General features: G+C 40.6%; 1 protein-coding gene across 1 annotated transcript in view; it reads left to right on the plus strand.

Moving 5' to 3' along the window:
• The window catches only part of LOC149179206 (transducin family protein / WD-40 repeat family protein), a 133,959-nt gene that overhangs the window by 61,900 nt on the left and 57,629 nt on the right, over window positions 1-14,430 (plus strand). The gene's annotated exons all lie outside the window — the stretch shown is intronic.

Genomic DNA, 14,430 nt, shown 5'->3' on the forward strand with positions numbered 1-14,430 from the left:
TTGTGTATCCCTATCTACATATTTTCCTGCTGGATTGACTTTATTTTTTACTGAAATTGGAGAAATATGTATGATAAAAGGCTGCAGTGTAAGTCCCCACTTAGCAAGTTTTGCTAAGTAAATACAATTTTGCACAATTTTGGCATTTTGGCATACTTAACTTAGGAAAAGTGGGTTAGGAGGACCCCACTTGACTTTTTGAGGAAAGAAGGCTCCCAAACATTAGAAGAGAAGATAAATCAAAAGTAAAGTGGGATGTGGGGACCACTCCAAAAAGGGAATTAGCACCCCTTAGGAGAAATTCAACTTGTGGGAAGGAGAAAGGAGGGAATTCGACCTAAGGGACCCACATGGAGGGAGCAAGAGGGCAGCAAAGATAAATAGAGGTGGAGGGCCTCATTTTGGGACTTTTTGCCAATTTGATAATTGAACCCCTTGTACGCTTGAGCTGTTGAGCCAAGTCTACACAATGCTGTTCAACACAAGAGATTTCCGGGTGGGAATCTCACCTCCACCTTTAGTGGACTTCGAGTGCCACTCTATGGGAGATCATCGCTACATTTCAGAGTTGTTCCAGGAGGATTTGTAGGCATATTGACCATCATTTGGAGCAGACTGGGCACAGGAGAAGGAATACACACCTCTTGGGAAAATAGCTATAGAGCACCCTTGTTTCCACGCTTTTCGGGAGGAGTTGGACCTGGTAATTGCTGGAGATTTGAGGGATTTTGCAGGTCTGAAGTGCTGGGAATTTTGGGGAAGTATTTCTGGTGCCTTTGGGTTGTGCGTAGGGGGTCCCTGGTTGGGTCTGCGTTTAGTGTGGAGTTGTGGGGTTGGGGGAGAGATATTTGTTGGGAATTTTGGAGCTGCTGCCATGATATCTGTAGGGTAATTTTTTGAGGAATTTCTGAAGGGAATTTGGAGGGTAGCAACATTTCTTTATCAGCTGGGCATACACCAGTCCAGGGAAGGGAGTGTACATTTTTAGGGCTTCCCAGGCCAGTCGGAAGTAGCGCAATTCCATGCTGGGTTTGGTGTCTACAGGTTGTGGCTAATTTGGCCAAATTTTTTGAGCAGTTTGGAGGGCTACATTAATAATTCTTTTCCAACAGGGCAACAAATTGTTCCTGGTTTGGGTGCAAGCATTCTAGCAGAGCCATTTCAACACTGGGGCACCTTCATCTCCACCTGGGTTATTGCCTTGCTTGCTAAAGCAAGCCCAAATTCCACTATCTCCACTTATATTGTACTTTCTCCTATTCAGTTAATAAAATGGCCCAGCTTGGCGCAATTTCTGGTGTCTATTCTTATATTTGTTGCATGGGCTGAATTTTTTGTGTGCATATTGTTATTCTCTTGTTATCACTGTTATTTCTTATTAGGAATCTTACAGTGGTATCAGAGCTGTGATCTGGCCAACTGTGGGAGGATTTCTTTCGATGACCCTAGAAGATAAGCATAACATCACTTACAGAAGGTACATGGACAAGAGTAGAGAGCGGGAGCTGGAAATTACCCTAGACTCATAGGCTCCAGAGCAAGGGGTAAACACAGTAGAAATGGGAGACAATAGCAAGGATGAGATGGCCACAATATTTCAAGAGCATCTTGAGTGCCTTGAATGATTTGGTGAAAGGGAAGAATGATGTGGTGAGAGGGCAAAGGGAGGTGATGGATGAATTGAGGCAACAACACATTAGGGACAACCACAGGGAGTTTATTGGAGGTGCGAGTTTAGGAGCGTCTCACTACATGGAGAATGACATCTCTCAGAACAATACCCTTATCCACCATGGAGTAACTAGATCCGCCATGCCTACATTTCTAGCTCCTAGGAGTGGGGAACAACTTGATGCCAGGGAGATGCCTATGGGGGATTATTTTTGAGAGTGGCAGTCCATGGGGGCAGAGTTTTGTGAAGTGATTAATTTCAGAGAGTTATGCCAGCTCTAGCATAACAAATGAGGCAAGGGAGCAAGCGTCTCATCGTGGCAAAGATCAAACTTACATCGCATGATTGGGAGATTGTATCTCCTTACATTTGTTGGGTATGTTAATTTTTCATAGGGCTATATTGTTCTTTGCTTTGATAATTGCCTTTCTTCATTAACACATTAAGTTCACCCCAAAACATCATAACATTAATAGATTTGAGACTTCAGCGATCTGCATTTTGTGTGCTTATGTCTTCCGGAGTCCTCGCATTTTACTGTTTTGTGTATCGACGTTTCGAATCATCCTCTGTGGTTCACATATCTAATGCTAATGATGAACCACAGAGGATGATTCAAAACGTCGATACACAAAACAATAAAATGCGATCATAACATTATTTAGATTTACATCATTATTCATCATCATATGCAACTATGTAGAAAGAACAATATCATCATCGTCAATGCAGCGAAACATAAAGGAACAATAGAAGAAAAACATTCACACATAGAGACACCAGGATATTGGTCGGAGACCAGGGCAAAACCCACTATGGGGAAAACCCTTGCAAATTCTTCTTCTTAGATTGTCATCAAATAATTCAGAAAAAGAGAGTACAACAGTCCATATCTTCATCTATGCAACTAACCAGCAAAACAACTACAACATCCATGAAATGAACCCAACATTGTATATGCTCAAAACTCTGATTCTGAACATTGTAAAGAATTGTCACTGTCTGCAATCAACTGCCGAGCCCTGCGGTCACTGAGCGAAATCTTTGGAAGTTTGAGATTTCATCTTTTAGATCTCAATCGCATGGAGGAGGTGTCATGTGAGCGACTATAGCTTTCCCAGACGCTCCCTTAAGCCTGGCATGTGAGCGACTGGGGTCAAATATGGACTGCGGAAACCCTATACCCCTAGTTGCATGGTTGGAGAGTTGTCTGTGCGATTGGAAGGCTCCAATTGCACGAATGAGCTTCTGTGCGTGCGACTACAGTCGAATCCTTCCTGTTCTGTGGCTGCGACTAGGGCCCAAAACTCTAAATCAGAGATGCGAGCTTTGGACCTTGCAATTTCATCTCAGAGCGAACCTGATCCTCCGCAGACGAGCTTCAGACCTGTGCAAGCCAAAAACCAAGATAGAAGAGTGTCTCCTCATTGTGCCCAAATGAGGTAGAGGACATTTGTATTTATAGCCTTTCAAGGTGGTCCACTTTGCTTTAGGGCGGACCTTATCAAATGTGCACATGTGGGATTTTCTTCATAAGTACACTTTCCCTTATCCGATTTGAATGATATTTAGGTTGATTTTGGTTCTCTCGAAAGAGGAGTTCAATGCAATCATTATCTCCATCAAGTGAGTTGTCCAAAGTGGAATTTGACTGCAGTTGCATATTTTTAACACTCCCTCTCAACTAGGGAGAATTCCACTTGCATCATGTCATGTCATGAAATCATATCCAATCTCAAGTATCTCATCATCATGTATCATCACAATTCGTCTCTTGCTCATTCCTGCTTATCTCTTGCTTGTCCCTGCCCATATGCTGAATATTCTCGAATCTAGAAGAATTTGTCATAGGAGGGGAGCCTAAGCTACCACCCTCTATTCATTGGGCTACTACTCGGAATCGCAACCAGCGGGCTACTACCTGGAATCTTTGTCAGCGGGCTACTACATGGGAATATCGGCGGGGTGTCAGATCTACTACCTGCATCAACATAGGAGAGCATATCATTAGGGAGCACATCTCAACCTAGAACTGCATTGGGGAGCTCAATCTCAACCCGAAATCTCATGGGGGAGCTACTACTATGACCTCATATTGAGCAATAGGTAGTATAGGGGAGCTACTACTCAACCTATGTTGCAAGAAACGGTGCCCCTAGATATGTTTCAGCCAGGAAATGAAACGGAAACGAGGAAACTCGTACTGTACGGCCTGGAAACTTGTTTCTGGCCGTACTGGCACATTTCACGCTGGGAAACGTGGCTAGTATGGCCAGAAATGAGTTTCCAGGCCATACTATGGAGTTTCCACATCAAATCGTGGTTTTCTTTTATTTTTATTTTTATTGTTTTGCTTCTAAATTTTGATTGGGCGAATAAAATATCTTGTGGTTGCTTCTAGATGCCTCTCTCAAGTTATAAAAAGACTCTCGCCTCATTCCCTCATCACACAATTGAGAAAGTCGTTTATCTTGGAGACAGATGATTTTAGCAAAGGAGAAAAGAGGAAGAGAGCAGTGGTTTCAGCTAGGGCATTTTCAACAGTGAGAAAAGGATATTTCAGCAGCAAGAGAAAGATTTTAACAACAAATTTGGAGTGCAGAGTTTCTGGCTACGACATTCTTGGCTTTTGGCTTAGCTACAACCATATTTCTCGTCTTTTCTGGCATTTTGGGGTAGCTTCAGCTACAGAAAATTAATTTGGGTAAGAAGCATTCATTTTCTTAGTTTTAACTTTTTTCCTACTATTTCTTCAATTTTTCGAGGGTTTATGCTTCCAAATATACGAAAAACGTTTTTTCTTTACATATTTGATTTTTTAATTTTGTTTTTGCAGCAATGGCTTCCAACCAAGGCGCAACCGCAAGTTCAAGCCCCAGGTCCAACCCAAGGGTTGAATATTATCCTCTCTGGGGGCATGTTCAAAAGCTTAAAAAATGTGGAGGTGGTGGCTCATGGGAATAGCGATGTAATCTTTGCAGTAATTCGTACAAGGGATCTTACCGAAGAGTGAAGGTACATCTTTTGCATGGAGGAGGGCAGGGGATTGTAGGTTGCACAAAAACAACAGACCCATTGGCAAGGAGGGCATATCAAAGAGAGCAAGATGAGGCAGATGGAATTAAAAGAAGTCATGATGAGCTTAGTCAAGCTACTCTTTGAGCTCCACCTAACATTGAGCCAAGTATTATAGTTGAATAAAAGAAGAAGAGAGCCAGTGCCACTCAACAACATGAACAACCAACATCCAAAAATACTAGAGGGGCATCCCCTTTAGTTCAGGGTAGCAAAATTGCTAAATTGGTGAATGTGCAAGCAAGAGAAGAAACTGATTCCAGAGTGGCTAGGTGCATCTATGCATGTGGTATCCCATTCAATGTTGTTCGCTCTCCTTACTGGCAAGATATGATAAGAGCAATTAACAAAGCTCCTTAAGGATACAAGGGGCCCCACTATGAGAAAGTCGGAACTCAACTTCTCAAAAATGAGAAGGACCTTGTGGAGGATATCTTATCACCAATTTGTTCTTCTTGGAGTAGCTCTGGGGTTACCATAGTCTCACATGGATGGACAGATACAAGGCGCAGATCATTGATAAATATCATTGCCACTTCCCCTAAAGGAGCATTGCTTATAAAGGCAGAGGACTGCTCAGGAGAGGTAAAAGATGCACAGTTCATTGCTGCTGATATTATAAAATCTATTGAACAAATAGGGCCTAACAGGGTGGTGCAAGTTATCATGGATAATGCACCAGTTTGCAAAGCTACAAGTTTAATTATTGAGGGGAGGTATGGCCACATCTTTTGGACACCCTGCATTGTCCATAATCTGTATCTGATCTTAGAGGAGATCAACAATAAAGTTCCATGGATAAAGGAAATCATAGGGGAAGCAAGGGAGATTGCTAAATTCATCACCAACCACCACCAATCTCAGGCAATATTTCGAGAGTACTCTAAATTGGAGTTGTTAAAAGTTGCTGAGACAAGATATGCCTCAAACTTCCTGATGTTGCACCACCTTGTCGAGGTTAAGAAAGCATTAGTTTCTATGGTGGTGAGTCAACTTTGGGTTGAGTGGAGACAAGCAGATTCAGAGCGGGGATATATGGTGCGTAGATTGTGCCTTGATGAGGACTGGTGGAGAAAAATAGATTTCTTGCTAAAGTTCACAACCCCTGCATTTGAGCTTCTTCAGAGTGTTGACACTGACCAACCTTTCTTATGAGAGGTATATGATGGCATGGATTCCATGGTTAAGAAATCTATGGAAATCATTTCACAAGAGTCTCCACAACATTTTTTTGTTGATGTTCATTTTGCTGATTTAGTCAAGAAAATCATTGTTGATAGGTGGAACAATTTCAACACTCCATTGCACACTTTAGCACATGCCTTGAACCCCAAATTTTATGATGAGAAGCTTATTTCTCAAAGCAATGGGAAGAGGAAGGTACCCCATAAGGATAAAGAGGTGGTTAATGGGGTGAAAAAAGCCCTTATGAGAATATTTCCATCTCATCTACACAAGGATGTCAAGGAAGAATTTGCAAGTTTTGCTGTAGGATTAGATGATTATTCAAATATATCAGCTTTGGAGGAGAGAAGCACCATGAATCTAGTTAGGTGGTGGATTTGTCATGGAGAAAATGGTGTACATTTGCAAAACCTTGCCATTCGTGTTCTTTCACAAGTGGCAAGCTCTTCATCAACCAAAAGGAATTGGAGCACCTATTGTTTTATTCATTCTGTGAAGCGCAATAGGTTGGACTCACAAAAGTCAAAGGATCTTGTTTATGTGCACTCCAACCTTCGCCTTGCATCTCGTAGGGGTCCAGAATACAACAATGGTCCTTCTAAAGAATGGGATGTAGATCCAGAAAGTCTTGATTTGGATCTCTCTCTTACTGCTCTGAATATTGAGGTCCAACTTGGAAGTGGAATTGGCCCACCATCTTCTTCAGCACCACCATCCACTGTTGAGCATGCTTCTGCTTCTATTTTTGATGAGGATTATGTTGATGTGGATTAGTCTTTTGTCTTTATAGTTCTTGTAACCTCGTAGTCTTTATTGTACTTGCAACTTCATATATATAATAAAGGTTGATTTTGAGATTTGGATATATAATAAAGGTTAATTTTGGATATTCCGATATTGCTATTTTTATTGTGATCATTCATGAGTAAATGTGATGTAAATTTAATCATAATGTTTAAACTTTAAATGTAACATAAACAATCATATATATATATATATATATATATCACAAAAAGGATACCATATTCATGCTCCCTCTCAAGGAGGCGCTAATCACAAGCCTGAGCTTGTCTCGTACAACAGCGCTATCTCAATATATGAAGGTATCTCATTCCCAGCTATATGCGAGATTCTCATCCAATCGGATCCCACTATTTGTCATCGCAATGTATCCATGTCATATCCAGGTCTTGCTTAGACAAGTCTCCAAGGATCTTCTTCATCCTGCCACATGGCTAGTCATGCTAGTAACATCGTACTCAACCTCAGTCATGCTATGGAGTATGGACCTCTCATCTAAGATATCATGACAGATCTCATACTAAGGCAACATCCAAATGCGCTCATCTCATCAATAACGATCTAATCATCATCGGTACACCCAAGTAGTCACATATCACAGGAAGATCGTCCCATGCAAGTATCTCGAAGGGTGCTTGGTGGCAACTCAATGTGTATGAAGCAGCTTAATCATGAGTAGACTCTGGTTTTATGCATATCATATATATATATATATATATATATATATATATATATATGGAAGGATGTTCAAAACAGAACATCAATGGTTCAATCAACTATCGGTTGCCAAGTTGAGTTCAACAAGATTTCTTCGCAACTTCTTGAAATTCAATCGGAGTGTCCAAGGATTTGCATTTCCACTTTTCAATACTTATTCAATAGATTCACAATATATATTTTCTTTCCCCAACTTCAGAAATCGATTCATCATGCCATGATTCAGTGTTTTGAGCTTCAAAAGCCATCTCCCTCTTATTTAGATCATCAAAGGCTCATTTTCTGTCAAGACTAGACCATCAGTATATAAAACCAAATTCAAAATCAAAGTCGTACCTTGGAACACTTATGAAGTAGAGGCTTGAATCAACACATCATCTTGGCTTCACTAGATAACTGTCAATGCGGACATATCTGGATCGGGGAGCTTGATCTACACAAAGCTTTATTCAACATAACAATTTACCAAAGCAATATGCCCAACCTTACAAAAATCAATATTGTGCAATCAAATCAACTAAGTCAACTTATCAAAGTCTAGACGCCAAATCAGAACCAATATCAAGATCATCACAATATCACAGTATCAAATTCTTTAGACTAGGGTGACAGGTAGAGTTCTCATCAAGTCATGACTTCATCTATTACATGGTAGATTCATTTGGCAAATCATGAGGATATCCTTGGATGTTGTTGAAGTTGCAAGGCCTATAAAAATCACCCATGATGTCTTGATTTACGGGATTAATGAAAAGAAAATGGAGATCAAGGAGAGCTTCATGTCTGAGAAAATTTAATTGCCCTCTAGAATGTAATTTGTTTAACTGGGCTCTTAGAACCTTTTCAGGATCGGGAGTGGGGTTAACCAAGCTACCAGGATTCCTTCTAGAGTAAGCTCTTGTGAATGGTTGAACAAGTGGAGTCGCCACCCAAACAAGAAACCAACCTAAATGTCTAGGTGCTAAAGGTGGAGGTGAACAAGATGAGAGAATTAATGAAAGGAAGAAAGATAAGGTGATGAAAAGACGAAGAATGATGAAAGATAAGCACCAAAAAATGTTGTGCCGCTTGATGGGCTAATGAATGGCGAAAGAGATTAGAAGATTACGAAGATTGATGAGAGTGTCGTCAATACCAAGGTCTAATAAAATGGTCCCTGACAATGGCGCCGAAAAATGTTGTTGCTCAGATTGTACAAGTACTGTGACAATGGTTCAGGGCAGGGTATGTCACTCTGATCCCTTCCCACTCCGTTCTTGTTGTCTCTCAACAGCAGGATATGGGGGGTAGTCCCTGTGGAAGTGAGATGATGGAAAGCATGTTGGGAACCAACTTCCCTGGGAGACATAGTTGAGTGGCCTAGCTACTTGGTAAAAATTTTGCAACATTTAAGGATCTAATAAGTTCTGGAATTGAGACCAGCGCCTTATGGAGTCAAAATTTTTGCTTATTATAAATTATGACCAAGTAACTGGATGGACAACTGTTGCTTAGATGAATAACTAACCGATATGAAATGCAAGTCCTAAAATCTAAGTGTGATGCAAGGATCTTGGTTAGTTTTAGATTATATGCCTAGTCTAAATGGAACCTTTCCGTTAACTGTTTTGAGAACAGTGTTTAGAGTAGGTTGTGGGATGGAAGCCAACGAGAAGCAAGCAGAGGTTTGATTAATGATACCTCCCCCTACGTTCCAACCACTAGTGCCTTCGACACTGCATAGACTATGGCTCTGACGATTACGAGGTCACTATGTTAACCACTAAGAAGGGTTGAATCCCTCAGGCTAGATGAGAAAGGGTTGTCCTAGGAGTCTATCAACCAAGCTTATGTTTGGAGGTAAGTTTTTAATGCACTTTAAGCCTAGAATGCTTATGCAATGATAATGAATGAAATTCTTAGTTTTGAGATTAGCTTAATGTTTTAAGTACTTTAAGTTATGATGAATCCTTAACTACAAGAGTACTTATCAATGAGTTATGTGCAATCTCACAACCAAGAAAGTGCCAATTTACTTTGTGCCAACAATAGATCAATCCACAAAATATTTAACCAATGACAAAAAATAAAAGAACTTGGGGTACTTATCTACTTATCAATTAGCCAATGATTACCAACACAAGATTCCAATCACAATAGCTCAAGATATTTTAATGATGATCTTATGCCAATTACATTTCAAATGCCCAAAGTAACTCAACTCTTCAACAAGATTATAACTTAGGTATATGAGTGATCTTAGTGCCAAGTTAACAAATTCTCAAAATCTAATGCATGAGAAACAATTGTTAGAGCTTAACAACAAAAACCACTATGGACCCAAAAAATTATGAAAGAGCTACTTTTGACGATGTTAGGACACAGTCAATGTATCACTCTAAAACAAGGAAATTGCCAAACATATGAGTCATAAAATGACCAAGGAGTAATTTAATGACTTTTCCAATATGAATTAGTGAATTTTGGCCCACTTAAGATGCAATATTCAGTGATATATCAGATCTGAAAACACTTATTACAACAGTAAGAAATATGTAAACAATGAGCTATCAATGCCACAAAAAGTGCCAAATTATGCGCAAAAAACTTAGAGTAAGCTTGCCAAATTGAAAAATTAGATCTTTAGGGATTTTAAGATGTGATATTCAGAAAATATCAGATCTGATTATTCAGTTATGCAGAGTTATTCCATCAAGCTAAAGAGTGGATGTAGGCTAGGTGTGTAATGCCCAAGTGGCCAAAATTTAGGAAAATTTTATTATGCAAATTTTAAGTTGTTTTGACCAATTAGATGTACGTTTAGGGATTTTAATTTACTGTTATGAAATGAATATTACAGCTGTAGCAAAATAGTGAGAGAATGAGGGTTTAGAGAGCAAAACCTAGGCCCAAGACCTTGTGGATCACTTGCCCAAATTTTCCGAAAATTTTCAATGAAGATGCCACCTGAAAAAACAAGCTTTTGAGCCAAAATTCTACAAAAGACACCAAGCTTCAATCCCAAAAAATTCAAAAATGGATGAAGGTCAAATTAGGGCCAAAGATGGCAATGCTAGGCCTGGTAGGGCTAGCATGGGGCAAGAGGGGGCTTAGGATGCCAAGGAAAGGCAATGGAGGTGGTAAAAGGCCAAGGAGGCTTGATGCAGGAAGAAGAGAGCCCGCTAAGGGCTAGCGGTTAGGGTTAGGGCTGGAAAGGGGTCAAAAGGGCCAAAAAAGGGAGAGAAAGGGGCGGAGAGGGGGCTGAAAGGAGGACGGTAGGAGAGGAGGCCATAAAAGGGCTTAAAAATCCCACGATTAGCCCTAAGGGTAGCTGCCCAAGGTCTAGTAGGGGGGACGAAGGCCCCAGAGGCCACGACTAGGCCGGAAAAAGGCTTGAAACCCTCAGCGCTAGGCCAAGGAGGGAAGGCCGAGAGGCCTGGAGGGTGATGCAGGCCTTTGGGAGGCCTGATAAGATGATGCATGGGCCTTTAAGGTTGATGCAGAGGCCAAGGAGGGAGACGCTGGCTCTGGAGAGGCCGGGTTTAGGCCCAAGTGGGCTGAAAAATGAAAAACTTGCTTCAAAAAATTTAATTTGCTTTAGATCTGCAATTGTGCTCAATTTCTTCAATGGCCGGTCCTGCAAAATTTTTAGAGACTAGATCTTACCCTCAAGGGCCTAGATCTAGCTCTATTCCAATTCTTTCACTTGATTTCACCTACAAAAATGGAGATAAAGAATATCCAAAACCCCAATGTATACAAAATATCTTAAAACCCCAAAACCCTAATTAGAAAAAATAATTTACAAAATTATTATACAAAATTTACAAATATACAATGCTTTTTAAAAGAAATTTTGAGAAATAATTTTTTATGGAGTTTTTTTTGATAAATGGATAATAATACTTTGGAAAATAAATGCAAGCTACAACCTTAGCGAAGTTAGATAAACCACAACAAATATCTGAACTCCAAACAAGGTTGGCTTATGCCCACAGTTTGTGAACTTGGAGCCCAAGGACTGGGGAACTTGCAAACAATCTATAATTTCTCAAGATAAACCGTTAGAACAACAATGAATCAGATCATCTAAGATAAGCCTAAAGCTTATCAATAGAATGCTCCTATCACCTGTGAAAATTCCTACACTCAAAGAACCCCTACTGGAGCAAAACTGAATTTACTTCTCCTACTTGATTTTAATATACATAATCAAGTTATTTTCTGAAAAATACTGCAGTAACTTACTTCTACAACCTACACCAATTTAATTTGATTACATGAAACAAGGAATTGAGTAAAGAACAAGATACATAAGACATCGTTATTTTTGGACAAAATAGTCCCTGGAAAAACCCAATGCGGGAAAATCGGTGCAGTAGCTCTGAGGGTTTTATATTATTAAGCAGTAGTTTTGAATACAATGCTGGATGCCCCCGACAATCTAGTTACAGAGAAAAATATAATGGCGGAAAATTGAGTGAGATTACCTCATTTCACCCGACAGTTTCCAACTGATCCGACAGCAAAACTGGTTAACCTCGGCTATCTCTGCGTTGGCCCTGCGTAGGCCATGCGTCAGCCTTGCGTTGTCTCTTTTGCCGCTTGGAGCTTCTGCGTCAACCTCTCCCGACTGTTCTGGCAGCTCCCCGACAGTTCCGGATTTCTGCGTGAGGGCAGCCTCACTTTTGCGCTAGCCCTTCTGGCTCTGCATCAAGACTATGTGGGCCCAGACTGACCCAACATCAGTCCCTCTAGGTGTTGTGCTGCCTCCACTAGTGGCTCTCCACCTCTTTGCCCAGTATTCTCGAACTATCCCTGCCCCTTTGCTGCAGAATGATCACTTAGTTAGAATTTCTCAGCTTCCTAGCCCCAAAAATCGAACTCTAGATTAATTCGTTCTCTGTGTGTGTGTTTCTAAATGAACCCCAAGCCTCCTTCTTATACTTTTCTCGTTGAGACTTCAACGGACGAGATTAAGTCTCTGATCAATGACTAAGATTAAAAACTTGACTTGATCCGCTTTTTAGAACATTCTCACCCATATTTTGATTAATACCCATAAGATAGAAAAAATGTAGCATGTCAAGTCAAGATTTTGTTTGAGTCATGGGTACATGTTTAGTAGGGTCATGATAGAGGACTTTGACAACCAATGTCACTAACATGAAGGTACATAGAGGGCTTGGTGCTCTTGATTAAATACGAGTCCCATACCTTAGTACATGACAAAATCCAATGGAAACATTGCAATCCCTCCAATCCTGAAATCTTGAAAAATTGATAAGTCTGCTGGATTTTGAGTGAGATCTAAAATTTTACTTTCTCCATATGAAGTCCAGTGAGGTTGGAACCACTCTCAAACATCCTGGTCATTTCATGATAATGTTAAAAATTTAAAGTAAAAGGATGAAAATGAAAGATAAAGGAGAATGTCACTTTTACTTTAAGAATTTAACATTACCATGAATTGCATATCAATACTAGGGCCATAAGCTTGAATATTAGACTTCCCTACTAAAAAAATCTTGTTTCTTTTGAAAAAAATTGCGTTTGAAACATCTTTGTGACAAATTTTTTGTGGAAAAAACTAGGAAGTGATTTTTTTTGGCGGGACCATGGCAGGAGCGAATTTTGAGAGCGCGCTTCCAGATCGCTCCCGATTTGCTCTTGCTCGAAGTGCGCTCCAGAAGCAACCTTGAGTGTGAGAACAATGGAACTTAGGCTTGCTTATGCAAGCATTGGAAACCCTAGGTGAAAATATGACAACCTAGGTGTTGGAATGGCTCTCCCCAAAAATTGTGCGCTTCCTAGAAATTCGGTCAATTGCTGCTGGAATGAAATGGGATTCTGCCCTCTATATCGCCTGGATTAATCTGAAATTGCAGCCACAGGCTCCTCTCCTAAAACCCATAAATACCGAGAAAAGGTTTGGCTCAACTCCAAGCCAAAAATAAACCCACAAAGTGATGCGAACTTTCCAGCTAACCAACAATATGCCTTGCTATAAGAATGGAGGATTCTGACCCGAATACTGCTCGGAAAATTCTACAAAGTTAGTTGGAGCCTCCTCTCAATAATCCCACAAAAACCAAAAAAAGGGTTTGGGATGAATCTGACGTGCACTAGTGACCCCAAGAAATGCGAGTGGCTCTAATTGGCTGGAAAAATGCATTGTAAGAAGAATTTTGCTTTAGAATGCCCAAATCAATCCCTGGAAAAATCTCCTCCAGCCCCTGCAAATCACTCCTTCGAATCTCCTTATTTCTCCTTAGCCCAAAGTCAAACTCCCCAAATCTCCCTATCAAAATGTATGCGCAATAGCTACCCAGTAAACCCCTATGCAGGCCCAGGAAATAGCAGCTCGACCCTCCAAATAACTGCACCTTCAACTCTGCAAATTGTCAAGGGAAGCCTGCTCTTTTTGTGGATAAATTCTCTAGCCAAGAGACTCCTTTTTGTTGGCTCTATTCAACCCCACGATTTTCCTTCTGCGTCCTTGGAGAATTATGCCCCTGCTGATGAATAGCCTGCAATTTTAACTATTCAAATACCTGGAACAATCTCCCTATCGCTCTCCTAGGGTAACACTCGAAGTTCACCAAAGGTAGAGTTGGAATTTCCGCCTGGAAATCCCTTGTGCTAAGCAACACTGGTTGTCTTGGCTCAACAACTCAAGAAACTAATGATGGATTGTGAAAATGAACAAAAGATGCAAAAGTGAGGCCCTCAAGCTTTATTTATAATTTGTTGGCCTCTTCTCTCCTTTATGGTCCCCACATTCCACTAATGTTGTAATTTTCCTTTTTCCTCCTAGGTCCCAATGCCAGAAATCTCTCCTATTTCCAAAGTCATCTCTATTGCAAAAAATCAAAATTGGGGACATTACAGTCCTCCCTGCCAAAAATTGCTTGTCCTCAAGTAATGGATGAACAAGCGCCCTCTCAATCAGCTGACCCAAATGGCTACTGCAAATGATACCGGGGCCCCAAATGAGCCAC

The sequence above is a fragment of the Pinus tabuliformis genome, chromosome 4_1 (assembly GCF_031772625.1).
Source record: "Pinus tabuliformis cultivar Carrire ecotype Pingquan chromosome 4_1, CPIR1, whole genome shotgun sequence".
NCBI classification, from domain to species: Eukaryota; Viridiplantae; Streptophyta; class Pinopsida; order Pinales; family Pinaceae; genus Pinus; species Pinus tabuliformis.